Here is a 26,028-nt window from a genome sequence, read left to right on the forward strand (position 1 = left end):
TAAAAAGCTTGCAGCACCTGGTATTTCCAGGAGGTCACACATCCAAGTACTGACCAGGCCCTGCCCCGTTTAGCTTCCGAAATCTGATATGATCGGGCGCGTCCAGGACGGTGTGACTACAAGCCAAGAGGCCTGGCTGCATGATGTCTCTTAAAGGCTGGCGGGTATTGACAGAACTTCAAGCAAAAAAAAAAAAAAAAAAAAAAAAAAAAAAATGGATGGAAAAATATCAGTGCAGCAAAGGGTGTTGACAGTAGCTGGGTACGTGTACAATACTTAAATTATATCTCCTCCGGACAGATAGAGAGTATTAAGAGCTACGATGAAGTTACCCAGGAGACGTAAAAAGCTTGCAGCACCTGGTATTTCTAGGAGGTCTCCCATCCAAGTACTGACCAGGCCCTGCCCCGTTTAGCTTCCGAGATCTGACAAGATCGGGCGCGTTCAGGATGGTGTGGCCGCAAGCCAAGATGCCTGGCTGCATGATGTCTCTTAAAGGCTGGCGGGTATTGACGGAACTGCCAGCAAAAAAAAAAAAGAAAAATAGAGGGAAAAATACCAGTGCAGCAAAGGGTGTTGAAAGTAGCCGGGTACGTGTACAATTCTTCAATTATATCTTCTCCAGACAGAAAGAGAGTATTAAGAGCTACGATAAAGTTACCCAGGAGACGTAAAAGCTTGCAGCACTAGGTATTTCCAGGAGGTCTCACATTCATGTACTGACCAGGTCCTGCCCCGTTTAGCTTCCGAGATCTGACGAGATCGGGCGCGTTCAGGATGGTGTGGCCGCAAGCCGAGATGTCTGGCTGCATGATGTCTCTTAAAGGCTAGCGGGTATTGTCGGAATTTCCAGCAAAAAAAAAAAAGAAAAATAGAGGGAAATATACCAGTGCAGCAAAGGGTGTTGAAAGTAGCCGGGTACGTGTACAATTCTTCAATTATATCTCCTGGAGACAGAAAGAGAGTATTAAGAGCTACGATGAAGTTACCCAGGAGACGTAAAAAGTTTGCAGCACCTGGTATTTCTAGGAGGTCTCCCATCCAAGTACTGACCAGGCCCTGCCCCGTTTAGCTTCCGAGATCTGACGAGATCGGGCGCATTCAGGACGGTGTGGCCGCAAGCCGAGAGGCCTGGCTACATGATGTCTCTTAATGGCTGGCGGGTATTGACGGAACTTCCAGCAAAAAAAAAAAAAAAAAAAAAAGAAAAAGAAAAATGGAGGGAAAAATATCAGTGCAGTAATGGGTTTTGAAAGTAGCCGGGTACGTGTACAATACTTCAATTATATCTCCTCCAGACAGATAGAGAGTATTAAGAGCTACGATAAAGTTACCCAGGAGAAGTAAAAGCTTGCAGCACCAGGTATTTCCAGGAGGTCTCACATTCATGTACTGACCAGGTCCTGCCCCGTTTAGCTTCCGAGATCTGACGAGATCGGGCGCGTTCAGGATGGTGTGGCCGCAAGCCGAGATGCCTGGCTGCATGATGTCTCTTAAAGGCTGGCGGGTATTGACGGAACTGCCAGCAAAAAAAAAAAAGAAAAATAGAGGGAAATATACCAGTGCATCACAGGGTGTTGAAAGTAGCCGGGTACGTGTACAATTCTTCAATTATATCTCCTGGAGAAAGAAAGAGAGTATTAAGAGCTACGATGAAGTTACCCAGGAGACGTAAAAAGCTTGCAGCACCTGGTATTTCCAGGAGGTCACACATCCAAGTACTGACCAGGCCCTGCCCCGTTTAGCTTCCGAAATCTGATATGATCGGGCGCGTTCAGGACGGTGTGACTACAAGCCAAGAGGCTTGGCTGCATGATGTCTCTTAAAGGCTGGCGGATATTGACGGAACTTCCAGCAAAAAAATAAAATAAAAAGAAAAATGGAGGGAAAAATATCAGTGCAGCAAAGGCTGTTGAAAGTAGCCTAGTACGTGTACAATTCTTCAATTATATCTCCTCCAGACAGAAAGAGAGTATTAAGAGCTACGATGAAGTTACCCAGGAGACGTAAAAAGCTTGCAGCACCTGGTATTTCTAGGAGGTCTCCCATCCAAGTACTGACCAGGCCCTGCCCCGTTTAGCTTCCGAGATCTGACGAGATCGGGCGCATTCAGGACGGTGTGGCCGCAAGCCGAGAAGCCTGGCTACATGATGTCTCTTAATGGCTGGCGGGTATTGACGGAACTTCCAGCAAAAAAAAAAAAAAAAAAAAAAGAAAAAGAAAAATGGAGGGAAAAATATCAGTCCAGTAATGGGTTTTGAAAGTAGCCGGGTACGTGTACAATACTTCAATTATATCTCCTCCAGACAGATAGAGAGTATTAAGAGCTACGATAAAGTTACCCAGGAGACGTAAAAGCTTGCAGCACCAGGTATTTCCAGGAGGTCTCACATTCATGTACTGACCAGGTCCTGCCCCGTTTAGCTTCCGAGATCTGACGAGATCGGGCGCGTTCAGGATGGTGTGGCCGCAAGCCGAGATGCCTGGCTGCATGATGTCTCTTAAAGGCTGGCGGGTATTGACGGAACTGCCAGCAAAAAAAAAAAAGAAAAATAGAGGGAAATATACCAGTGCAGCACAGGGTGTTGAAAGTAGCCAGGTACGTGTACAATTCTTCAATTATATCTCCTGGAGAAAGAAAGAGAGTATTAAGAGCTACGATGAAGTTACCCAGGAGAAGTAAAAAGCTTGCAGCACCTGGTATTTCCAGGAGGTCACACATCCAAGTACTGACCAGGCCCTGCCCCGTTTAGCTTCCGAAATCTGATATGATCGGGCGCGTTCAGGACGGTGTGACTACAAGCCAAGAGGCCTGGCTGCATGATGTCTCTTAAAGGCTGGCGGGTATTGACAGAACTTCAAGCAAAAAAAAAAAAAAAAAAAAAAAAAAAAAAATGGATGGAAAAATATCAGTGCAGCAAAGGGTGTTGACAGTAGCTGGGTACGTGTACAATACTTAAATTATATCTCCTCCGGACAGATAGAGAGTATTAAGAGCTACGATGAAGTTACCCAGGAGACGTAAAAAGCTTGCAGCACCTGGTATTTCTAGGAGGTCTCCCATCCAAGTACTGACCAGGCCCTGCCCCGTTTAGCTTCCGAGATCTGACGAGATCGGGCGCGTTCAGGATGGTGTGGCCGCAAGCCAAGATGCCTGGCTGCATGATGTCTCTTAAAGGCTGGCGGGTATTGACGGAACTGCCAGCAAAAAAAAAAAAGAAAAATAGAGGGAAAAATACCAGTGCAGCAAAGGGTGTTGAAAGTAGCCGGGTACGTGTACAATTCTTCAATTATATCTTCTCCAGACAGAAAGAGAGTATTAAGAGCTACGATGAAGTTCCCCAGGAGACGTAAAAAGCTGGCAGCACCTGGTATTTCCAGGAGGTCTCACATTTAAGTACTGACCAGGTCCTGCCCCGTTTAGCTTCCGAGATCTGACAAGATCGGGCGCGTTCAGGACGGTGTGGCCGCAAGCCGAGATGTCTGGCTGCATGATGTCTCTTAAAGGCTGGCGGGTATTGACGGAACTGCCAGCAAAAAAAAAAAAGAAAAATAGAGGGAAATATACCAGTGCAGCAAAGGGTGTTGAAAGTAGCCGGGTACGTGTACAATTCTTCAATTATATCTCCTGGAGACAGAAAGAGAGTATTAAGAGCTACGATGAAGTTACCCAGGAGACGTAAAAAGCTTGCAGCACCTGGTATTTCTAGGAGGTCTCCCATCCAAGTACTGACCAGGCCCTGCACCGTTTAGCTTCCGAGATCTGACGAGATCGGGCGCATTCAGGACGGTGTGTCCACAAGCCGAAAGCCCTGGCTGCATGATGTCTCTTAAAGGTTGGCGGGTATTGACGGAACTTCCAGCAAAAAAATAAAAGAAAAAAAGAAAAAAGAAAAATGGATGGAAAAATATCAGTGCAGCAAAGGGTGTTGACAGTAGCCGGGTACGTGTACAATACTTCAATTATATCTCCTCCAGACAGAGAGAGAGTATTAAGAGCTACGATAAAGTTACCCAGGAGACGTAAAAGCTTGCAGCACTAGGTATTTCCAGGAGGTCTCACATTCATGTACTGACCAGGTCCTGCCCCGTTTAGCTTCCGAGATCTGACGAGATCGGGCGCGTTCAGGATGGTGTGGCCGCAAGCCGAGATGCCTGGCTGCATGATGTCTCTTAAAGGCTGGCGGGTATTGACAGAACTGCCAGCAAAAAAAAAAAAGAAAAATAGAGGGAAATATACCAGTGCAGCAAAGGGTGTTGAAAGTAGCCGGGTACGTGTACAATTCTTCAATTATATCTCCTGGAGACAGAAAGAGAGTATTAAGAGCTACGATGAAGTTACCCAGGAGACGTAAAAAGCTTGCAGCACCTGGTATTTCTAGGAGGTCTCCCATCCAAGTACTGACCAGGCCCTGCCCCGTTTAGCTTCCGAGATCTGACGAGATCGGGCGCATTCAGGACGGTGTGGCCGCAAGCCAAGAAGCCTGGCTACATGATGTCTCTTAAAGGTTGGCGGGTATTGACGGAACTTCCAGCAAAAAAAAAAAAAAAAAAGAAAAATGGATGGAAAAATATCAGTGCAGCAAATGGTGTTGACAGTAGCTGGGTACGTGTACAATACTTCAATTATATCTCCTCCAGACAGATAGAGAGTATTAAGAGCTACGATGAAGTTTCCCAGGAGACGTAAAAAGCTTGCAGCACCTGGTATTTCTAGGAGGTCTCCCATCCAAGTACTGACCAGGCCCTGCCCCGTTTAGCTTCCGAGATCTGACGAGATCGGGCGCATTCAGGACGGTGTGGCCACAAGCCGAAAGGCCTGGCTGCATGATGTCTCTTAAAGGTTGGCGGGTATTGACGGAACTTCCAGCAAAAAAAAAAAAAAAAAAAAATAGAAAAATGGAGGGAAAAATATCAGTGCAGGAAAGGGTGTTGAAAGTAGCCGGGTACGTGTACAATTCTTCAATTATATCTCCTGCAGACTGAAAGAGAGTATTAAGAGCTACGATAAAGTTACCCAGGAGACGTAAAAGTTTGCAGCACCTGGTATTTCCAGGAGGTCTCACATTCAAGTACTGACCAGGTCCTGCCCCGTTTAGCTTCCGAGATCTGACGATATCATGCGCATTCAGGACGGTGTGGCCGAAAGCCAAGAGGCACGGCTGCATGATGTCTCTTTAAGGCTGGCGGGTATTGACAGAACTTACAGCAAAAAAAAAAAGAAAAAAGAAAAATGGAGGGAAAAATATCAGTGCAGCAAAGGGTTTTGAAAGTAGCCGGGTACGTGTACAATTCTTCAATAATATCTCCTACAGACTGAAAGAGAGTATTAAGAGCTATGATGAAGTTACCCAGGAGACGTAAAAAGCTTGCAGCACCTGGTATTTCCAGGAGGTCACCCATCCAAGTACTGACCAGGCCCTGCCCCGTTAGCTTCCGAAATCTGATGAGATGGGGCGCGTTCAGGACGGTGTGGCCGCAAGCCAAGAGGCCTGGCTGCATGATGTCTCTTAAAGGCTGGCGGGTATTGACGGAACTTCCAGCAAAAAAAAAAAAAAAAAAATGGAAAATGGAGGGAAAAATATCAGTACAGCAAAGGCTGTTGAAAGTAGCCGGGTACGTGTACAATACTTCAATTATATCTCCTCCAGACAGATAGAGAGTATTAAGAGCTACGATGAAGTTTCCCAGGAGACGTAAAAAGCTTGCAGCACCAGGTATTTCCAGGAGGTCTCCCATCCAAGTACTGACGAGGCCCTGCCCCGTTTAGCTTCCGAGATCTGACGAGATCGGGCATGTTCAGGACGGTGTGGCCGCAAGCCAAGAGGCCGGGCTGCATGATGTCTCTTAAAGGCTGGCGGGTATTGACGGAACTTCCAGCAAAAAATAAAAAATAAATAAATAGAAAAATGGAGGGAAAAATATCAGTGCAGAACAGGGTGTTGAAAGTAGCCGGGTACATGTACAATTCTTCAATTATATCTCCTCCAGACTGAATGAGAGTATTAAGAGCTATGCTGAAGTTACCCAGGAGATGTAAAAAGCTTTCAGCACCTGGTATTTCCAGGAGGTCACCCATCCAATTACTGACCAGACCCTGCCCAGTTTTTCTTCCGAGATCTGACGAGATTTTGCATCTTCAGGACGGTGTGGCCTCAAGCCAAGAGGCCTGGCTGCATGATGTCTCTTAAAGGCTGGAGGGTATTGATGGAACTTCCAGCAAGAAATAAAAGAAAAAAGAAAAATGGAGGGAAAAATATCAGTGCAGCAAAGCGTGTTGAAGGTAGCCGGGTACGTGTACAATTCTTCAATTATATCTCCTCCAGACAGATAGAGAGTATTAAGAGCTACGATAAAGTTACCCAGGAGACGTAAAAGCTTGCAGCACCAGGTATTTCCAGGAGGTCTCACATTCAAGTACTGAACAGGTCCTGCCCCGTTTAGCTTCCGAGATCTGACGAGATCGGGCGCGTTCAGGACGGTGTGGCCGCAAGGCGAGATGTCTGGCTGCATGACGTCTCTTAAAGGCTGGCGGGTATTGACGGAATTTCCAGCAAAAAAAAAAAAAAAAAAATAGAAAAATGGAGGGAAAAATATCAGTGCAGGAAAGGGTGTTGAAAGTAGCCGGGTACGTGTACAATTCTTCAATTATATCTCCTGGAGACAGAAAGAGATTATTAAGAGCTACGATGAAGTTACCCAGGAGACGTAAAAAGCTTGCAGCACCTGGTATTTCTAGGAGGTCTCCCATCCAAGTACTGACCAGGCCCTGCCCCGTTTAGCTTCCGAGATCTGACGAGATCGGGCGCATTCAGGACGGTGTGGCCGCAAGCTGAGATGCCTGGCTGCATGATGTCTCTTAAAGGCTGGCGGGTATTGACGGAACTGCCAGCAAAAAAAAAAAAGAAAAATAGAGGGAAAAATACCAGTGCAGCAAAGGGTGTTGAAAGTAGCCGGGTACGTATACAATTCTTCAATTATATCTTCTCCAGACAGAAAGAGAGTATTAAGAGCTACGATGAAGTTCCCCAGGAGACGTAAAAAGCTGGCAGCACCTGGTATTTCCAGGAGGTCTAACATTTAAGTACTGACCAGGTCCTGCCCCGTTTAGCTTCCGAGATCTGACAAGATCGGGCGCGTTCAGGACGGTGTGGCCGCAAGCCGAGATGTCTGGCTGCATGATGTCTCTTAAAGGTTGGCGGGTATTGACGGAACTTCCAGCAAAAAAAAAAAAAAAAAGAAAAATGGATGGAAAAATATCAGTGCAGCAAAGGGTATTGACAGTAGCTGGGTACGTGTACAATTCTTCAATTATATCTCCTCCAGACAGAAAGAGAGAATTAAGAGCTATGATAAAGTTACCCAGGAGACGTAAAAGCTTGCAGCACCAGGTATTTCCAGGAGGTCTCCCATCCAAGTACTGACCAGGTCCTGCCCCGTTTAGCTTCCGAGATCTTACGAGATCGGGCACGTTCAGGACGGTGTGGCCGCAAGCCAAGAGGCCTGGCTGCATGATGTCTCTTAAAGGTTGGCGGGTATTGACGGAACTTCCAGCAAAAAAAAAAAAAAAAAAAAGAAAAAAGAAAAATGGATGGAAAAATATCAGTGCAGCAAAGGGTGTTGACAGTAGCTGGATACGTGTACAATACTTCAATTATATCTCCTCCAGACAGAGAGAGATTATTAAGAGCTACGATAAAGTTACCCAGGAGACGTAAAAGCTTGCAGCACTAGGTATTTCCAGGAGGTCTCACTTTCATGTACTGACCAGGTCCTGCCCCGTTTAGCTTCCGAGATCTGACGAGATCGGGCGCGTTCAGGATGGTGTGGCCGCAAGCCGAGATGCCTGGCTGCATGATGTCTCTTAAAGGCTGGCGGGTATTGACGGAACTGCCAGCAAAAAAAAAAAAGAAAAATAGAGGGAAATATACCAGTGCAGCAAAGGGTGTTGAAAGTAGCCGGGTACGTGTACAATTCTTCAATTATATCTCCTGGAGACAGAAAGAGAGTATTAAGAGCTACGATGAAGTTACCCAGGAGACGTAAAAAGCTTGCAGCACCTGGTATTTCTAGGAGGTCTCACATCCAAGTACTGACCAGGCCCTGCCCCGTTTAGCTTCCCGAGATCTGACAAGATCGGGCGCGTTCAGGATGGTGTCGCCGCAAGCCGAGATGCCTGGCTGCATGATGTCTCTTAAAGGCTGGCGGGTATTGACGGAACTGCCAGCAAAAAAAAAAAGAAAAAAAGAAAAAAGAAAAATGGATGGAAAAATATCAGTGCAGCAAAGGGTGTTGACAGTAGCTGGATACGTGTACAATACTTCAATTATATCTCCTCCAGACAGAGAGAGAGAATTAAAAGCTACGATAAAGTTACCCAGGAGACGTAAAAGCTTGCAGCACCAGGTATTTCCAGGAGGTCTCCCATCCAAGTACTGACCAGGTCCTGCCCCGTTTAGCTTCCGAGATCTGATGAGATTGGGCGCGTTCAGGACGGTGTGGCCGCAAGCCAAGAGGCCTGGCTGCATGATGTCTCTTAAAGGCTGACGGGTATTGACGGAACTTCCAGCAAAAAAAAAATGGATAAAGAAAAATGGAGGGAAAAATATCAGTGCAGCAATGGGTGTTGAAAGTAGCCGGGTACGTGTACAATACTTCAATTATATCTCCTCCAGACAGAAAGAGAGTATTAAGAGCTACGATGAACTCACCTAAAGGATTATTAGGAACACCATACTAATACTGTGTTTGACCCCCTTTCGCCTTCAGAACTGCTTTAATTCTACGTGGCATTGCTTCAACAAGGTGCTGAAAGCATTCTTTAGAAATGTTGGCCCATATTGATAGGATAGCATCTTGCAGTTGATGGAGATTTGTGGGATGCACATCCAGGGCACGAAGCTCCCGTTCCACCACATCCCAAAGATGCTCCATTGGGTTGAGATCTGGTGACTGTGGGGGCCAGTTTAGTACAGTGAACTCATTGTCATGTTCAAGAAACCAATTTGAAATGATTCGACCTTTGTGACATGGTGCATTATCCTGCTGGAAGTAGCCATCAGAGGATGGGTACATGGTGGTCAAAAAGGGATGGACATGGTCAGAAACAATGCTCAGGTAGGCCGTAGCATTTAAACGATGCCCAATTGGTACTAAGGGGCCTAAAGTGTGCCAAGAAGACATCCCCCACACCATTACACCACCACCACCAGCCTGCACAGTGGTAACAAGACATGATGGATCCATGTTCTCATTCTGTTTACGCCAAATTCTGACTCTACCATCTGAATGTCTCACCTCTTTTTCCTATTTGTAGTGGAGATGAGTGGTACCCGGTGGGGTCTTCTGCTGTTGTAGCCCATCCGCCTCAAGGTTGTACGTGTTGTGGCTTCACAAATGCTTTGCTGCATACCTCGTTTGTAACTAGTGGTTATTTCAGTCAAAGTTGCTCTTCTATCAGCTTGAATCAGTCGGCCCATTCTCCTCTGACCTCTTGCATCAACAAGGCATTTTCGCCCACAGGACTGCCGCATACTGGATGTTTTTCCCTTTTCACACCATTCTTTGTAAACCCTAGAAATGGTTGTGCGTGAAAATCCCAGTAACTGAGCAGATTGTGAAATACTCAGACCGGCCCGTCTGGCACCAACAACCATGCCACGCTCAAAATTGCTTAAATCACCTTTCATTCCCATTCAGACATTCAGTTTGGAGTTCAGGAGATTGTCTTGACCAGGACCACACCCCTAAATGCATTGAAGCAACTGCCATGTGATTGGTTGATTAGATAATTGCATTAATGAGAAATTGAACAGGTGTTCCTAATAATCCTTTAGGTGAGTGTATATGTATGTATGTGTATGTATGTCCAATTGCTTTGACAATACAAATGAAATGAATTGAGAGAGAGAGAGAGAGAGAGAGAGAGAGAGAGAGAGAGAGAGAGAGGAATATGAGCTCCTAAAAAACATTTGTTTTTATACATAAGCGGATTTAATTTGTGATTTACAAATGAATATATAGCACTGTAACTGCCTCTCAGCTTTAGTTAAGTTTGTGACTATTTTTTTGGTTCCTACCTAAAATTAATAGGATATCGTAGAGGCGGAACTAATTAGCGCCATCCTTGTGTTCCGCACGTAATTAAAGGGGGCACAACATCTAAAGTGTAGAGCTAAAACATAGCATCGCAAGAGCTCTCCGAGCTAAGTAAATATTAAGAATGTAAAGATATCTAAATGTATATTATCCGAGTAAAGAAGACAAGGAAGAAGGCTTTTGAGATTTAGCCCCTCCTAAGTAGGAAGCAGCCTACGAGGTATGTTTCTTTTGTATCCAGTTGTCTGTGATATATTTCATGTGCATAGCTTGTGTTAACTAGTGTGTAACTATAACGGCACAAACTGTATTCAAGACATACATACATGCATTGTATTTATAATTTCCTTTTATTTTTTTTTTCTCTTTCAACCCAGTTCTCACGGGTTGACATGATATGTTGTTGAAATAAAACCCCGTTTTTTAACCAAGACCTCGTGCTTCGTGTTGACTACTGGAGGGAGCTACAGTGAGAACTCGTCTGCTCCGCATGAGGAGGCGAGGAAGACGGCATCGGAGAGCGCGAGTCGTGGTCGGGCCGAGACATCCGCACATGACAGCGCGAGAAGAGGCAGCGCCCACGGAAGAATCAGGTTTCATAACGCAAATGAAGCTGTAATTCAGAGACATTAAGCGTTCTGGGCAAGAGAATGAGACATTTCTTTGCATTTCCCATTAGTTAATGTTTTGTTTACTTACCTTTTCTCAAATTGAAGTGGATTGATATTGCTACTGTGTTGATATTGTGTCTACTGATGAGTAGGATGTGAATATTAAGAACTATTAGTACCGAGAGTAAGGCAGAATTGGTCATATTTAGACTTAAAAGTGAATGGTTATTACTTAATGTGGTATATGTACAAGTTTAACTAAGAGTTAATATTTTTGGTTTGTTTAATTTCATTTGTGGTAATTTAAGATTTAAATAAGGCCATATATAACTATAACAAGTTATCAGGCAAGAAGACCATAGCTCCATAGATCACAAAGTGAGTGTTACTAGTCTTTGAGTACAGTTAGTACAGTTTTTATTTTGGAAAAAGCAAGTTAATTTAGCTGCAGAGAGTAATTTTTCTCCAAAGTAGTGTCAGTAGCTGCAAGTAATTAAAGGCTGACTATTCACATATCAGAGATTAAAAACAACTACTCAATTGAGCTTAAGCTAAGTTAAACATAACTTAGATTATTGTGAACAAGGTAATTTACTCAACTAAAAAACAAGTTTAGATTTAAACCAAACTAAAGCAAAATGTCAGAGTTTGAGCTTTTCTTTGAGAGTGACAAAGAGGGTGCAGGTGAAGACGCGCAGCAGCACTGCGCAGACATGCAACCACAAGCTGCTGAAGGCACAGGAGATAACCACACTTCCTCACAAGAGCCACATAGAAGCCAAAGGGTCCGCAGGTTTACGGAAAAGGGCCAAGAACTGCACGATCAGCAAGTAAGAAGATTTGCACACCGTTTCAGTGTGAGCTACGAGAAGTGGAAAGCTATCGCTAAGGATGCCAAACAAGCGCTGAGTGGACAATGCTCAAACAACCTGCTGCGTGACCACATCACTAAGATAAGCAATGCCTCAGATAATCTGAACGTTGTTTATGAAGATTTAAGGCACATTGACATTCCCGACCAAGACACACGTCGCAGAGCAGACACCTGCGAAGCAGTAACAAGAACAATCATCCAGACTGCAAAGGCTCTTCTAGACACAAGAGGGGGTGAAGAACAAAGAGTGAAATCAATAGAGTCTGTAATTGAAGCTGCAGCCTCAGACAAAGTAAGCGTCAACTCTCACCGCACCAAGTCGTCTGCTCATTCTCAAACTAACTCAAGAATAACATCCCGTTCAAGCCAGTCTTCTGCAAGACGAGATGCTGCTGCTGAAGTTGCTGCCAATGAAGCCACTTTAAAAGTACTGCTAGAGCAAGAACGTCATATCAAAGAACTTGAAAGACTCGAAACTGAAGCAGCCAATTTACGAGCTAATCAAGAGGCTGAAAATGCAGAAAGACAAAGGGTGCTGGAAGCCAAGCGCAGAGAACTAGAAAGATTGGAGACAATCAAGAAGCTAGAGGCTGCTAAGGCGAGACAGCAAGTATATGAACAAAGTGAATGCTCAGATGAAGAAATATTTGGGCTGCTCCATCAATGTGTCCCTCCGAAGGAGAATGAGGAAGTCAAGCATGAAAGTAGCCTATTGCAGCATCGCTCCCCACCTCACTCTCTGACACAACCAAAACAAGAAGACAATACTGCAGCTCTTGTTAGAGCATTCGCAGAGTCCATCAGTGCGAGTCGTCTTCCCGTACCTGAACCAACAACGTTCAACGGCGACCCACTCAGATTTAATGACTGGAAAGTCTCCTTTCAGACACTTATTGACAGGAAAAACATACCAGCTGAAGAGAAAATATACTATCTGCGAAAGTATGTGGGTGGACCAGCCAAAAAGGCCATTGAAAGCTACTTCTTGCTAGGCACAGAGTCAGCTTATTGTGCAGCGTGGACCATCCTAGAAGAGAGATATGGCAATCCATTCCTTATCGCCAAGGCCTTCAGAGATAAGCTTGATACGTGGCCCAAAATAAACTCTAAGGGGAGTGTGGAACTTCAAGAACTCGCTGACTTCCTTCGCAGCTGTGAGGCGGCCATGTCTCAGATCAGAGGTCTTGAAGTACTCAACGACTGCAACGAAAATCAGAAAATACTCTCTAAACTTCCAGACTGGCTGACCTCAAGATGGAATAGGAAGGTGATAGAAGTGGAAGAACAAAGTCACACGTTCCCAAGCTTTAGCCAGTTCGTCAAGTTTCTCACACGTGAAGCCAAAATCGCCTGTAACCCAATAACGTCCCTCCACGCTCTAAAACCAAGTGAAAATGAGAAGATCAAGGTTTCAAAGACAAGAGGTCATGGAGCAAAGGTATTGGCAACCAACTCAGACGAGAAAGCTGTTACCACAAGCTGTGTCTTCTGTGAGAAGGCAGGTCACAGTCTACACAAGTGTCGCAAATTTATGGATGAGACTATTTCAGAGCGAGTCAAGTTTGTTCAAGAGAAGAAATTGTGTTTCGGCTGTCTGAAGTTTGGCCATCGCTCGAAGGACTGTGAAAACAGAGAGATCTGCGATATGTGTGAAAAAAGACATTTAGCTTGCCTCCATGATAATCGCACCAAAGAAGAAATGATGTCAACACGGCTTAGTGGAGCAGGGAACAGTGGCAAGTCAAGGGAAAGGAAAATAGAGCGGCCACAAGATAGGGCAGCAAGATCATCACGTGAGTCAACATCCAACAGAGTTTTACAGAATGTTAAAGACACTCATACATCCACAGTCATTCCAGTGTGGTTGTCAGTCACAAGTGAGCCAGATCGTGAAGTTCTTGTGTATGCACTCCTCGATACACAGAGCGACACGACATTCATCCTGGAAGAAACGGCAAAGACTCTTCACACAAAGAAGGAACCAGTTCAGCTAAAGCTCTCCACAATGGCTTCAAGAAACACAGTTGTGTCCTGTCGGAAACTGACTGGACTACAAGTGAGAGGATTCTACTCAGACAAGATAATTCCTCTGCCAGTGACCTACTCAAGAGAATTCATCCCTGCAAACAGAGATCATATTCCCACACCAGAGACTGCAAAGGCATGGCCTCATCTGGAACACGTCGCAGACGAGATTGCTCCTCAACAAAGCTGCGACGTGGGCCTGCTAATCGGCTACAACTGTCCTCAAGCTCTTGTCCCAAGGCAAGTGGTGCCTGGTAAAGAAAATCAGCCCTTTGCTCAGAGAACAGACCTGGGCTGGAGCGTAGTTGGCTATGGCAACCCATGTCTTGACTATGGAGATGAAATTGGAATAAGTCACCAGGTCATCGTGAGGCAAGTGATGCCTGGTCTTCAGTCCTCTTCAAACCTCACAAGCGAAGTTCACTATGTCTGTAGAACTCAAGTCAAAGAGGTAGTCTCACCTGCAGATGTCATCAAGGTGCTGGAATCGGACTTTGTCGAAAGGTCTTTGGAGGACAGTCACATCTCTCAAGAGGATCTCCGATTCCTGTCAAAGATGGAAAGAGGCATCAGGCTCAAGGACAATGGTCATTATGAGATGCCACTGCCATTCAAGAATGAAAGACCCAACTTACCAGATAACATGGTGTGCGCCATCCACCGTCTCAGATGCCTAGAACGGAAGCTGAAAAGAAACAAACAGTACTACAAAGACTACAAGACCTTCATGGATGAGATCATAACACGTGGAGATGCAGAAAGGGTCCCAGAAGAAGACCTCAATAAAGCTCCAGCATGGTACATCCCACACCATGGGGTGTATCATCCCCAAAAGCCTGGGAAGATACGTGTTGTCTTCGATTGTTCGGCGAGATTTCAAGAGACATCCTTAAACGACCATCTCCTGACTGGTCCAGAGCTGACAAACACCTTGGTGGGAGTTCTGTGTCGTTTCCGGAAAGGTCCAGTGGCAATCATGTGTGACATTGAACGCATGTTCCACCAGTTCCACGTTAAAGCAGAAGACCAAGATTACCTAAGATTCCTGTGGTGGGAGAATGGAAATCTTGAAGCCAAACCATCCATCTACCGGATGAAGGTCCACTTGTTTGGCGCTGCTTCATCACCTGGCTGCGCTAACTATGGACTCAAGCACCTCGCAGCCGAAGGACACGGACACTTCAGTGAAGCCACCATCAAGTTCATTCAGAAGAACTTTTACGTTGATGACGGCTTGTCAAGCTTAGCGTCTGAAAGCCAAGCTATTCAGTTAGTGAAGGAGGCAAGAGAGCTCTGCAACAAAGGCAAACTCAGGCTGCACAAGTTCATTTCCAACAGCAAGAAAGTCCTAGCCTCAATCCCCAAAGAAGAATGTGCAAAAGCCGCCCAAGACCTGGACATGGCCCTGGGAGAGCTACACGTGGAAAGAGCACTTGGCATACAGTGGTGCGTGGCTTCTGACGAGTTCCAGTTCAGAGTGATTGTGAAAGAAAATCCACTTACCCGAAGAGGAGTTTTATCCACTGTCGCTTCAGTATACGATCCACTCGGATTTGTGGCACCGTTCATCCTGGTGGGAAAACAGATTCTGCAGCAGATGTGTCATAACAAGCTCAGTTGGGATGACATCTTACCTGATGATCTTCGACCCCTGTGGGAGTTTTGGCTCCAAGACCTGCAAAACCTGGCTGGTGTAAAGATTCAGAGATGCTACATTCCATTAAACTTTAAGGTTCAGAGCTACGAGCTCCATCATTTCTCTGATGCCAGCGTGTCAGGTTATGGCGAGTGTTCGTACCTCAGAGCAGTCAGTGCATCAGGTGAAGTCCACTGCTCTTTGGTAATGGGGAAGTCAAGAGTAGCCCCTGCTAAGGTTACCACCATACCAAGACTTGAGCTGTCAGCAGCAGTCGTAGCCGTCCGCACCAGTGACATGCTCAAAAGGGAACTGGAGATAGATTGCCTACAAGAATTCTTCTGGACCGATTCAAAGGTTGTCCTCGGATACATCAGTAACGAGGCCAGGAGATTTCATGTGTTCGTGGCAAACCGTGTGGAACGCATCAAGCAAAGTACGGAGTCTGCGCAATGGAGGTATGTGGCTTCCGAAGAGAATCCAGCAGATCATGCCTCAAGAGGTCTTGCAGCAAAACAACTTGTAGCTTCCAACTGGTTCACGGTTCCAAGCTTTCTTTGGCAGAAAGAGCTGACCAGCGAAGTAGTCAAGGTGGGAGAGATTGCAAGTAGTGATCCAGAGATCAAGAAGGCCCAGGCTCATGACACCCTGGCAAAGGAAATAAGGTCACTGTTAGATTGTCTACGAAAGTTCTCTGACTGGTCAAGAATGGTGAAAGCTATAGCCAGACTAAAGCGGCGTGCAAGGGAAGCGAAAGGCCTCAGGCCAAGGTCCTGGGAAAGCACCAGTTTAGAGGAAAGGAGAGATGCAGAGCTCAGCATAATCAAGATGGTCCAACAAGCAACCCTCTCTCAAGAAATACAAGGCATCCAGTGTCATAAGAACTCACAAATCAAAGACAAGGCCAACAAGTTACACAAGTTGGGTCCATTCCTGGATGACCAAGGTATCCTCAGAGTCGGAGGCCGCTTAACTCATGCTGCTCTTCATCCACATGTGAAGCATCCAGCTGTTCTCCCTAGAGACAGTCACGTGTCGGCATTACTCGTCAAGCACTATCACGAGAGAGTGCACCATCAGGGACGGGGAATGACCATAAATGAGATCCGATCCAATGGTATATGGATCCTGGGATGCAGCAGGGCAGTGTCATCCCATATTTACAAATGCACAACGTGCAGGAAGTTCAGAAGATGCACAGAACAACAAAGGATGGCAAATCTCCCGGAAGATCGAATGGAAACAACCCCTCCATTTACTTACTGCGGGATGGACTGCTTCGGGCCATTCCACATCAAGGAAGGAAGAAAAGAGTTAAAGCGTTATGGACTCTTACTTACCTGCATGTGTTCCAGAGCAGTGCATATTGAAATGCTCGACGACTTGACCACAGATGCCTTCATTAACGCTCTGCGTTCATGCATCGCTATTCGTGGAATAGTACGGCAAATAAGGTGTGATCAAGGGACAAACTTTGTTGGTGCCAGGCGTGAGTTCATTCAAGCATTAAAGGAGATGGATCAAGAGGAACTCAAAGAACTGAGATGTGAGTTCATCATGAACACCCCAGCTTCAAGTCATATGGGTGGCGTCTGGGAAAGACAAATTCGCACTATCAGAAGTGTCTTGACGTCCATTCTAGAACAGTCAGCCAGACAACTTGACTGCTCCTCACTACGAACGTTCCTATATGAAGTTATGGCGGTTGTAAATAGCAGACCTCTGACCACTGATCATCTGAACGATCCATCCTGTCCAGAGCCCTTGACACCAAATCACATCCTGACCATGAAATCCACGATCATCTCTCCACCTCCTGGAAAGTTCGTCAGGGAAGATCTGTACCTCCGTAAAAGATGGCGCAGAGTTCAACTCTTAGCCAACAACTTTTGGACACGGTGGAAAAAGGAATACCTCCTCAATCTCCAACAGAGACAGAAGTGGACCAAAGACCGCAGAAACGCTAAGGTCAATGATATTGTCATTTTGCAAGATGATGCTACACCACGAAACCAGTGGAAGTTAGCAAAGGTTATTGAAGTGTACCCAGGAAAGGACGGAAGAGTGAGAAGGCTCAAGTTGCTTATCGGCGATTCAACTCTGGATGGAAGAGGAAAGCGCATCTCTAAACCTGTTCATTTGGAGAGGCCCATCCATAAGACAGTTACATTGTTGGAAGCAGACTGAAGACTCCAGCATCCTCTAGTCACTCTTTCAACTAGTTCTTAAGTTAAGATAATAAGTAAATAGTTAGTACTTTGAAATTAATATTATGTGCAGTTTATATGCAGTATGTGTGTCTCCAAGCTGTTCTGAGAAATCACTTGTGATTTGGTGGGAGTGTAACTGCCTCTCAGCTTTAGTTAAGTTTGTGACTATTTTTTTGGTTCCTACCTAAAATTAATAGGATATCGTAGAGGCGGAACTAATTAGCGCCATCCTTGTGTTCCGCACGTAATTAAAGGGGGCACAACATCTAAAGTGTAGAGCTAAAACATAGCATCGCAAGAGCTCTCCGAGCTAAGTAAATATTAAGAATGTAAAGATATCTAAATGTATATTATCCGAGTAAAGAAGACAAGGAAGAAGGCTTTTGAGATTTAGCCCCTCCTAAGTAGGAAGCAGCCTACGAGGTATGTTTCTTTTGTATCCAGTTGTCTGTGATATATTTCATGTGCATAGCTTGTGTTAACTAGTGTGTAACTATAACGGCACAAACTGTATTCAAGACATACATACATGCATTGTATTTATAATTTCCTTTTATTTTTTTTTTTCTCTTTCAACCCAGTTCTCACGGGTTGACATGATATGTTGTTGAAATAAAACCCCGTTTTTTAACCAAGACCTCGTGCTTCGTGTTGACTACTGGAGGGAGCTACAAGCACTATAAACATACACAGAAGACATGGAATAGAAATTCAGAAGAAAAAGTATTCAAAAAATAATAATTTTAAGAGAAACACAAAAAGAAGAAAGCAGAGAGACAGTTCAGGAAGAAAAGTCAGAAAAGAAAAGCTGAAGACAAGAATTGGAGGTAAGAGACAAATAATTAAACAAAAAAATATGTATTAATAAAATAAATAAGCATTCTCAGTAGTTGACTCAGCCAATGAAAATGCAGAGCTCCGATTTGAATAGAGTGACAGTAGGAGAGAGCCCAACTGCCACTGAGACTGATAGAAATCTATCGAACAGCAGTCTGACTGCAGAGCTGCCTTTTGAAATCCGATACCCTGAAGACATTCGCTCTGCACAGGCTAAGAAGGACTACAAACAAGCTGTGATGAGAGCATCTCCTGAGACCCTCATCCTAGACTACACCGGTAAAGGAGAAAACAGGGTCAAGAACAATCTACTGTTCTACACCGCCTTTCACAAAACCCTGTGCCAGACATACCCCAATAACAACAAGAGGGGCATTAGCAGAGGCAGGCAGATCTCAGTGCTGGTAGAGAAAGACACAGACAGTGTGATGCTCACTTTTAATGTATACCACAACGGGACCATCATGGTGCAGGGCAGCGAGAGCAGCCTGGACCAATTAGCTCTCGGCTTCCACACCTCAAAGCAGCAGACTGAGGTAGAGAAACAAGAGCCAGAGCCGGCCACCCTGCAGTCTGCCCCCAGCCACACGGAGCCAGACAGTGCCCCATCTCCCACAGACTGCCCCCCTGTCTCCCCAAAACTCTCCAGCAACATTAAAACACTAAAGGAATGCCTATCAGTGCTGGAGCTGGAGTTTGCGGAGTTCAGGGAGCAGACCTTGAGCACCCTGGCCCAGACCTCCTTGTGTGATCAGCTCCGGGATGAGATGCACAGACTAAAGATGCAGCACAAGGCTGAGATCCATGAGCTGAGAGCAGCAGTGAGAGACCTGGAGGAGCAGAGCCAAACCCTGAGGACGGAGCTGCGCAGAGCGAGGGAGGAGCTGACCTGGACACCCCAGCACAGCTAGCTGAGGAGCCTGCAGAGCCAGCTGGAGGAGCTAAGAGAGGAGCTACACATCACTGGAGCACAGAGACTGCACTGCACTGACCCCACAACACCTCCAACCCCTGACGCACCCACTGATCCACCCACACTCCCCACCACTCCTGACACACCCACTATCACCAGACCTGCCACTAATACACAACCCCCTGAAACGCCACTCCCCCAAAACACACCCGCTGCCCCCACCACTCCCGACGCAAACCCGGAGTGGCAGGTCAATGCAGAGGTGGTCATTCTGAGCGAATCCAATGGGAAGTTCCTGGTTGAGAGGCGCCTCTTCCCTGGGCGAAAAGTGAAAAAGCTTTGGTGCTCCACAGCACAGAGAGCCCTGGAGCTGCTCTCCAAGAGGAGGCTTTGCCAAGTCAAACACATCCTCATCCACACCGGCACTAACGACCTGAGTGCCCGCAGGGGCGATGTGGCCTCAGCCCTGAGACAGGTAGCAACGAAAGCCACAGAGGAATTCCCAACTGCCAAAATTTCCATCTCCACACTGCTGCCCCGCACAGACGTGCCCCTGCACATCATCCAGGCCATCAACGCAGAAGTGTCCCGAAGATGTGCCCTCCTCCCCAACGTCCACCTGGCACACCACTGAGACATCCAGCCACATCACCTGTATGACCACGTCCACCTCAACAAGACGGGTGTGAGGATCATCTCAAAGGTCCTCAAGGACACAACCCTGGGCCGAAACCCCACACACCCCCACCTCGAGACCAGGAGCAAACCCCCCAGCCCCCGGCCACATCCCCAGCCACCGGCTCCACCCCAGCCCCAGCCCCTGAGACCCCGCGGCCCCATTCCCCACCCCCCCATCCCCAGAGGGCCCGTCCAGCACAGCAGAGCGGACAGCCGGGGACCAGCACAGCCACACAGCCACGCAGCAGCGGCTTCCAGAGCCTGGAGGCCCGATGCTGCCCAGCTGGCCCAGATAAGGCAACTCCTCAGTGTCATCTGTTCCACACTGCTGAGTTAACTGAGCCTCAACACACATATATATGGTTGTGGAGATGGAGAGTAAGAAAAAATGTGATTTAATTATTCTGATATTTTGATGCAAACATAAAATCTTTGAGTGATTATTATGTATATCCATATATAATTATTAATAGTAATATAATATCAGTTGTAGACCACAAATTAAACTTTCTTATGTAGAAGAGACAAGTATAATAAAATATATTAACATGTCCTTTAAAATAAGCAGTTGGAATATGCAGGGTTTACGCTCCTCAACTTTTGGAATGAAGAGCACAGGCCCTGAACTGATCAACACTGTAAATAGTTCAGATGTTTTCATTCTTGTAGAGACTTGGTGCTGTGCAGATATGTCTATACACTGGATGGATACAATGGATATAGGGAGCTGATTGTGCCCTCCTATATAAAACCCAAAGTCAGGTGTGGCAGGGCCTCGTGGGGGATTATCGTGTGGTACAGGGAGGAGCTCCGAGCAGCCCTATGCCCAGTACAGAGAGGAGACACACACCTGTGGATGAAAATCAGAAAAGACACCCTACAAAATAACACAGATATATACCTATGTGCAATTTATATGCCACCCGCAGACTCCCCCTACTATAATGAGGAAGGCTTTCATGAGCTTCAAAACGAAATCTGCCACTTCCAGACCCTGGGCTCTGTACTGCTGTGTGGCGATCTCAATGCCAGGACTGGCAGAGAGATGGACTACATCAATACAGAGGGGAACACACACCTGTTCGGAGACTCCCCGCTGTGCCACACACACACCTCCACACTGACACAGCCACGACAGCGTGGTAAACAAGAGCAGGAAGCAGGTAGTGCGCCTATGTAAAAGCCTGGGTCTATATATCATCAATGGCAGGACCAGGGGGTACTCTCTGGGGAGATTCACATACTGCTCGGCTCTGGGCAGCAGTGTGGTGGACTACGCCATAACTGACCTGGACCCACAAGCCAACAATGCGTTTATAGTCAGACAACAATCTCCACTATCAGACCACAGCCAAATAACACTTTACCTAAAAAGATCAGCGCAGCCACAAGTCAGAGCCAAACTTCCCACAAAACTGGTCTCCCTGCCACCCAGTTAGAGATGGTCAGAGCCCAGCACAGAGAACTACACAAGAGCCCTGAATAGTGATGAGATTGAAAACATGTTAGACAGATATCAATCCTCACACTATCAAATAAACCAAAACGGAATAAACTCAGCCACCAAAACACTGAATGAAATATTTGAGAGACTGGCTTTAAAATCAAACATTAAAACAATTAAAAACCAAAATATGAAATCGTCTAAAAGAAAAAAAGAACAGTGGTGTGACCAGGAGTGTGAAACTTCTAGGAAACACCTGAGACATCTCTCCAACACTAAACACAGAGAGCCCGACAACCAGGAGGCTCGCCTCAGCTACTGCCAGGCCCTGCGGCACTACAAGCAACTCCTCAGTAAGAAAAAAGACCACTATATGGGCAGAATAAATACCCCAAAAACAAAAAATGAAATACCAATTCAAAATGGAGAAATCTGGAAAACACACTTTGAAAAACTTTACCAAAATGTTGAAAACAATCCAAAGCCAGAACAGGTTAAAATATTAAAAAACCTAAATAAATTGGAAGAAATCATTAAGAATAACCAAAATCCCTTAGATAACCCATTTACAATACAGGAACTAAAACATCAACTCAAAATCCTCAAACCCAGGAAAGCCAGCGGCCCCGACAGCATCAGCCCTGAGATGCTGAAGCACAGCAGCCCGCAGCTGCAGGAGGCTCTGCTCAAACTCTTTAACCTGGTGCTGAGAGCCGGGTGTTTCCCTGAGGTCGGGAATCAAGGATTGATCACCCCGATTTTTAAAAGTGGAGACAAATTAGACCCCAATAACTACTGGGGCAGCTGTGTGAGCAGTAACCTGGGGAAGGTGTTCTGCAGTATCATCAACGCCCAGATACTGGCCTTCCTTACCAAGCACAGTGTCCTGAATAAGAGTCAGATTGGCTTCCTACCAAAACACCGCACAACCGATCATATTTACACTCTACACACCCTCATAAATAAATATACCCAAAACAATAAAGGAAAAATATTTGCCTGTTTTGTAGACTTTAGAAAGGCATTTGACTCAATCTGGCACAAGGGATTATTTTATAAACTTCTACAGAGTGGTGTAGGGGGTAAAGTTTATGACATCATTAAATCAATGTATTCTGAAAACAAATGCGGAGTTCAAATTGGCAACTCAAGAACAGAGTTCTTCACTCAGGGGCGGGGAGTGAGACAGGGCTGCAGTCTGAGTCCAACACTGTTCAACATCTACATCATCGAGTTGGCCACAGTGTTGGAGCAGTCTGACGCCCGCAGCCTAACTCTCCATGACACAGAGATCAAGTTCCTGCTCTATGCAGACGACCTGGTGCTGCTGTCGCCCACAGAGCAGGGGCTTCAGCAGAACCTGGCGCTGCTAGAGCAGTACTGTCAGAAATGGGCCCTGGCAGTCAATCTGGACAAGACCAGAGTTATGGTTTTCCAGAAAAAAGCCCCATCTCAGGGAAACAGGTACCGCTTCACTCTGGGCAGCACTGGATTAGAGCACTGCACCAGATACAACTACCTTGGCCTGACCATCAGTGCGTCAGGGAGCTTCAGCCTGGCTATAAACGCATTAAAAGACAAGGCACGCCGGGCATTTTATGCCATAAAGACACAATTTGGGAAAACAACAATACCAATAACTATTTGGATTAAAATATTAAACTCCATCATCCAACCAATCCTGCTATATGGGAGCGAAGTGTGGGGTCCCCTCATGAACCTCAATAACAACAATTGGGACAAAAGCCCCATGGAAATATTCCACCTAGAATTTAATAAAAACATCTTACACGTACACAGAAACGCCCCCACGGCTCTGAGGCTCACAGAGCCCGAACACACAATGACCAAAACAACAACAATTGGGAAAATTGACATGTACCTGAAAAGCAAATACACAAAAGATTAGAGACACGAATTAGAATTACAAAACAAATTGGAATGCTACCGGGCCCTGAATAGAAACATTACATTGGCTGAATACTTAAAAATCCAAAATATAAAAGAGAGACAAAATCTAACTAAATACAGGCTCAGTGACCACAGCCTCGCCATTGAAAAAGGCCGCTACAGAAAATTCTGGGTTGCCAGAGAAGAGCGGCTGTGCAGCCAGTGTGACCTAGGGGAGGTCGAAACACAGGCGCATTTCCTGCTGTCCTGCCCTAAATACACAAAAATCAGGGAGACATACTTTAAAATATTAAAAATGCATATCCCTGAGTTCAGCATGATCCCCGATTGCTGCAAACTCCCCGTCCTGCTGGGAGAGGAGGAGCGCACTGCCTTCTTAGCAGCGCAATATGTATCCACCTGCCACAGCCTGCGAGACAGTGTGTAGACACCAGCCTGTGGCACTCCATTTGCAAAACAAAATAAAAACAGTGATTTTTCTGATGTCATGACACAAATTTTGATACAAACAACAAATATGGTTTATATCCTACTTAATTTTATTTCAATGTGTACTATATTTGTTCCACTGAATCTTGTATTGCAATGTTTTGTCTTGATTGATAGAACATTTGTATCTGCTTTGGCAATATTGTGATAGATCATGCCAATAAAGAACCTTTGAATTGAATTGAAATGAATTGACAGACAGACAGACACACGCACACACACACACACACACACACACACAGAGCCAGCCAGCCAGACAGCCAGCCAGCTCAGCCATGACATCACGAGCCTCTCTCAGCTGACTGCTATGACATCACAGAGCACGTACATTCCGTTGCTTGCCGTCTGTCAACCACTCAGTCACTGCCAGCCAGACTGGCTGGCTGGCTGGATGGGGGGGCTGCTTGCTGCTGCTGCGTATCTTAGCAAGCTAATTTGCCTGACCGGCCTTCCTACTCCTATGCCCAAATGCCCACCTAAGCCTCGTTTGTAATGCATGTCATTGTATTTCAAAAAGGAATCTGGAAATAGTAAACCTATTTTCTTTATTTGAATGTATTAAAGATCACATTTTATTACATTTTCTTTTTCTGTACTTCATTACATTATATTGAGATTCATAATTCTATTATTTATTTTCCGTATGTATGTATGTATGTATTATTGTATGGAAGGAAAGTTAGAAATGATTTTCTCAAACCTGTTTTTCTCTCTTGTATACTTAAGAAAGATAAGGTCAAGCTAGAAGGTCAGGAGGCCATAAGGTAGTTTGATTTCTGTTTGTTATTTACGATGAGAACCTTGGAGACAATGTCAAACGGTATGACCTACGTGCCTGTTCCTTAAAACCATGTGTAGATCTATGAACTCTGTTCTATAATGAAATATGTTCTGCTTAGTTAGCCTTTAAGATAACATAGTAATGATTTTCTAGTATGTATGTATGTATGTATGTATGTCCAATTGCTTTGACAATGAATTGAATTGAGAGGGAGAGAGAGAGAGAGAGAGAGAGAGAGACAGACAGACTGACAAACACAAACAGACACACACACACACACACACACACACACACACACACAGACACACACACAGCCAGCCAGCCAGCTCAGCGATGACATCACAAGCCTCTCTCAGCTGACTGCTATGACATCACAGAGCATGAACATTCCGTTGCTTGCCGTCTGTCAACCACTCAGTCACTGCCAGCCAGACTGGCTGGCTGGCTGGATGGGGGGGCTGCTTGCTGCTGCTGTGTACCTTAGCAAGCTTATTTGCTTGACCGGCCTTCCTACTCCTCTGCCCACATGCCCACCTATGCCCGATCTGCAGTTCACCTGGATCACAGCTCCGCCCCAACAAGGCAGATCCTCCCAAAAATGGTACAAACTGATCCACGTTCCCCTCCACAGAAAGCTTTAGCCCAAAATAAGGGACACATTCTGCCCAATATGTCAGCGCCAACCACAGCCTGAGGGACACAGTGACACACGAGCACCGGCTGTAAATATAATGTAAATACTCGTTTGTAATGCATGTCATTGTATTTCAAAAAAGGAATCTGGAAATGGTATACCTATTTTCTTTATTTGTATGTATTAAAGATCACATTTTATTACATTTTCTTTTTCTGTACTTCATTACATCTTATTGTGATTCATAATTCTATTATTTATTTTCCGTGTATATGTATGTATGTATGTATTGTGACAAACCAAGGGGCAGGGTCATACATGGCAGATATGTCAGGCCAGGTCTGCTGCAAGGTGTGTACTCTAGGGTAGAATACCGACCCTAGGCAACTACACTCCCCAGAAACCCTCAGGCAGCCATTCTAGCACCTAATGTGGTCACTTGGTGTTACTTCCTCAATTATTCACCAGGTATATAAGGCGGGCCTGAGAGAGAGAGAAGTGAGAGACAATAGGGTGAGTTATCTGGAAAACAGAGGTAGCTCATAAGGAGAAAGCCAAGACGTATTTATTCCAGACTTTGTTTAAAATAGAATGATTATGTAAGATTAGTTACAACTCCAGTGTGAGTTAGGTTTTGTTTTCAGATTTGTTTTGTTTGAAGTAAACATACAGGCACAGCCCTGTATTTGCAACCTCCTCCCTGGGTCATGACTGGTTTTTACTCCTAAGAAGATCACAGAGAAGACCCGCACATGTGTACAGCCAAGGCGTTTTGTCACATTTGGTGTAGAATGCGGGCAGCACCTCATGAAACCCAGACTGGCTGAGTGAATTTTTTTATCCAAAAAAAAAAAACTACAGGCTGTAATAGCCCAACAGGAAGCGAC

At 45.5% G+C, this 26,028-nt stretch overlaps 1 long non-coding RNA gene, 9 other non-coding genes and 15 pseudogenes across 10 annotated transcripts; 1 reads left to right on the plus strand and 24 right to left on the minus strand.

Moving 5' to 3' along the window:
* Window positions 1–5: 5 nt before the first annotated feature.
* Window positions 6–124, minus strand: LOC136728704 (uncharacterized; annotated as a pseudogene).
* Window positions 125–347: 223 nt separating this feature from the next.
* On the minus strand, window positions 348–466 carry LOC136728305 (5S ribosomal RNA). The gene has a single exon (XR_010808662.1). It is a non-coding gene; the product is annotated as a 5S ribosomal RNA (ribosomal RNA).
* Window positions 467–675: 209 nt separating this feature from the next.
* On the minus strand, window positions 676–794 carry LOC136727781 (uncharacterized; annotated as a pseudogene).
* A 210-nt stretch (window positions 795–1,004) lies between these two features.
* Window positions 1,005–1,123, minus strand: LOC136728281 (5S ribosomal RNA). The gene has a single exon (XR_010808640.1). It is a non-coding gene; the product is annotated as a 5S ribosomal RNA (ribosomal RNA).
* A 225-nt stretch (window positions 1,124–1,348) lies between these two features.
* On the minus strand, window positions 1,349–1,467 carry LOC136728627 (uncharacterized; annotated as a pseudogene).
* Window positions 1,468–1,677: 210 nt separating this feature from the next.
* On the minus strand, window positions 1,678–1,796 carry LOC136728700 (uncharacterized; annotated as a pseudogene).
* Window positions 1,797–2,012: 216 nt separating this feature from the next.
* LOC136728628 (5S ribosomal RNA) lies at window positions 2,013–2,131 on the minus strand. Its single transcript, XR_010808767.1, has one exon. It is a non-coding gene; the product is annotated as a 5S ribosomal RNA (ribosomal RNA).
* Window positions 2,132–2,356: 225 nt separating this feature from the next.
* Window positions 2,357–2,475, minus strand: LOC136728629 (uncharacterized; annotated as a pseudogene).
* Window positions 2,476–2,685: 210 nt separating this feature from the next.
* Window positions 2,686–2,804, minus strand: LOC136728701 (uncharacterized; annotated as a pseudogene).
* A 223-nt stretch (window positions 2,805–3,027) lies between these two features.
* On the minus strand, window positions 3,028–3,146 carry LOC136728738 (5S ribosomal RNA). Its single transcript, XR_010808777.1, has one exon. It is a non-coding gene; the product is annotated as a 5S ribosomal RNA (ribosomal RNA).
* Window positions 3,147–3,356: 210 nt separating this feature from the next.
* LOC136727801 (uncharacterized) lies at window positions 3,357–3,475 on the minus strand (annotated as a pseudogene).
* Window positions 3,476–3,685: 210 nt separating this feature from the next.
* LOC136728579 (uncharacterized) lies at window positions 3,686–3,804 on the minus strand (annotated as a pseudogene).
* Window positions 3,805–4,028: 224 nt separating this feature from the next.
* LOC136727784 (uncharacterized) lies at window positions 4,029–4,147 on the minus strand (annotated as a pseudogene).
* A 210-nt stretch (window positions 4,148–4,357) lies between these two features.
* Window positions 4,358–4,476, minus strand: LOC136728640 (5S ribosomal RNA). Its single transcript, XR_010808768.1, has one exon. It is a non-coding gene; the product is annotated as a 5S ribosomal RNA (ribosomal RNA).
* Window positions 4,477–4,692: 216 nt separating this feature from the next.
* LOC136728214 (5S ribosomal RNA) lies at window positions 4,693–4,811 on the minus strand. Its single transcript, XR_010808580.1, has one exon. It is a non-coding gene; the product is annotated as a 5S ribosomal RNA (ribosomal RNA).
* Window positions 4,812–5,366: 555 nt separating this feature from the next.
* Window positions 5,367–5,484, minus strand: LOC136728674 (uncharacterized; annotated as a pseudogene).
* A 218-nt stretch (window positions 5,485–5,702) lies between these two features.
* On the minus strand, window positions 5,703–5,821 carry LOC136728449 (uncharacterized; annotated as a pseudogene).
* A 555-nt stretch (window positions 5,822–6,376) lies between these two features.
* LOC136728739 (uncharacterized) lies at window positions 6,377–6,495 on the minus strand (annotated as a pseudogene).
* A 219-nt stretch (window positions 6,496–6,714) lies between these two features.
* LOC136728652 (5S ribosomal RNA) lies at window positions 6,715–6,833 on the minus strand. The gene has a single exon (XR_010808769.1). It is a non-coding gene; the product is annotated as a 5S ribosomal RNA (ribosomal RNA).
* A 210-nt stretch (window positions 6,834–7,043) lies between these two features.
* LOC136727929 (uncharacterized) lies at window positions 7,044–7,162 on the minus strand (annotated as a pseudogene).
* A 214-nt stretch (window positions 7,163–7,376) lies between these two features.
* Window positions 7,377–7,495, minus strand: LOC136728319 (5S ribosomal RNA). Its single transcript, XR_010808675.1, has one exon. It is a non-coding gene; the product is annotated as a 5S ribosomal RNA (ribosomal RNA).
* Window positions 7,496–7,719: 224 nt separating this feature from the next.
* LOC136727920 (uncharacterized) lies at window positions 7,720–7,838 on the minus strand (annotated as a pseudogene).
* A 210-nt stretch (window positions 7,839–8,048) lies between these two features.
* Window positions 8,049–8,168, minus strand: LOC136727887 (uncharacterized; annotated as a pseudogene).
* Window positions 8,169–8,391: 223 nt separating this feature from the next.
* Window positions 8,392–8,510, minus strand: LOC136728315 (5S ribosomal RNA). Its single transcript, XR_010808671.1, has one exon. It is a non-coding gene; the product is annotated as a 5S ribosomal RNA (ribosomal RNA).
* A 1,527-nt stretch (window positions 8,511–10,037) lies between these two features.
* On the plus strand, window positions 10,038–14,096 carry LOC136727725 (uncharacterized). The gene is made up of 2 exons (XR_010808533.1): window positions 10,038–10,318; window positions 10,476–14,096. It is a non-coding gene; the product is annotated as an uncharacterized LOC136727725 (long non-coding RNA).
* The last annotated feature ends 11,932 nt before the right edge of the window (window positions 14,097–26,028 follow it).

This window comes from Amia ocellicauda, unplaced genomic scaffold (genome assembly GCF_036373705.1).
Source record: "Amia ocellicauda isolate fAmiCal2 unplaced genomic scaffold, fAmiCal2.hap1 HAP1_SCAFFOLD_29, whole genome shotgun sequence".
In the NCBI taxonomy this organism is placed as follows: Eukaryota; Metazoa; Chordata; class Actinopteri; order Amiiformes; family Amiidae; genus Amia; species Amia ocellicauda.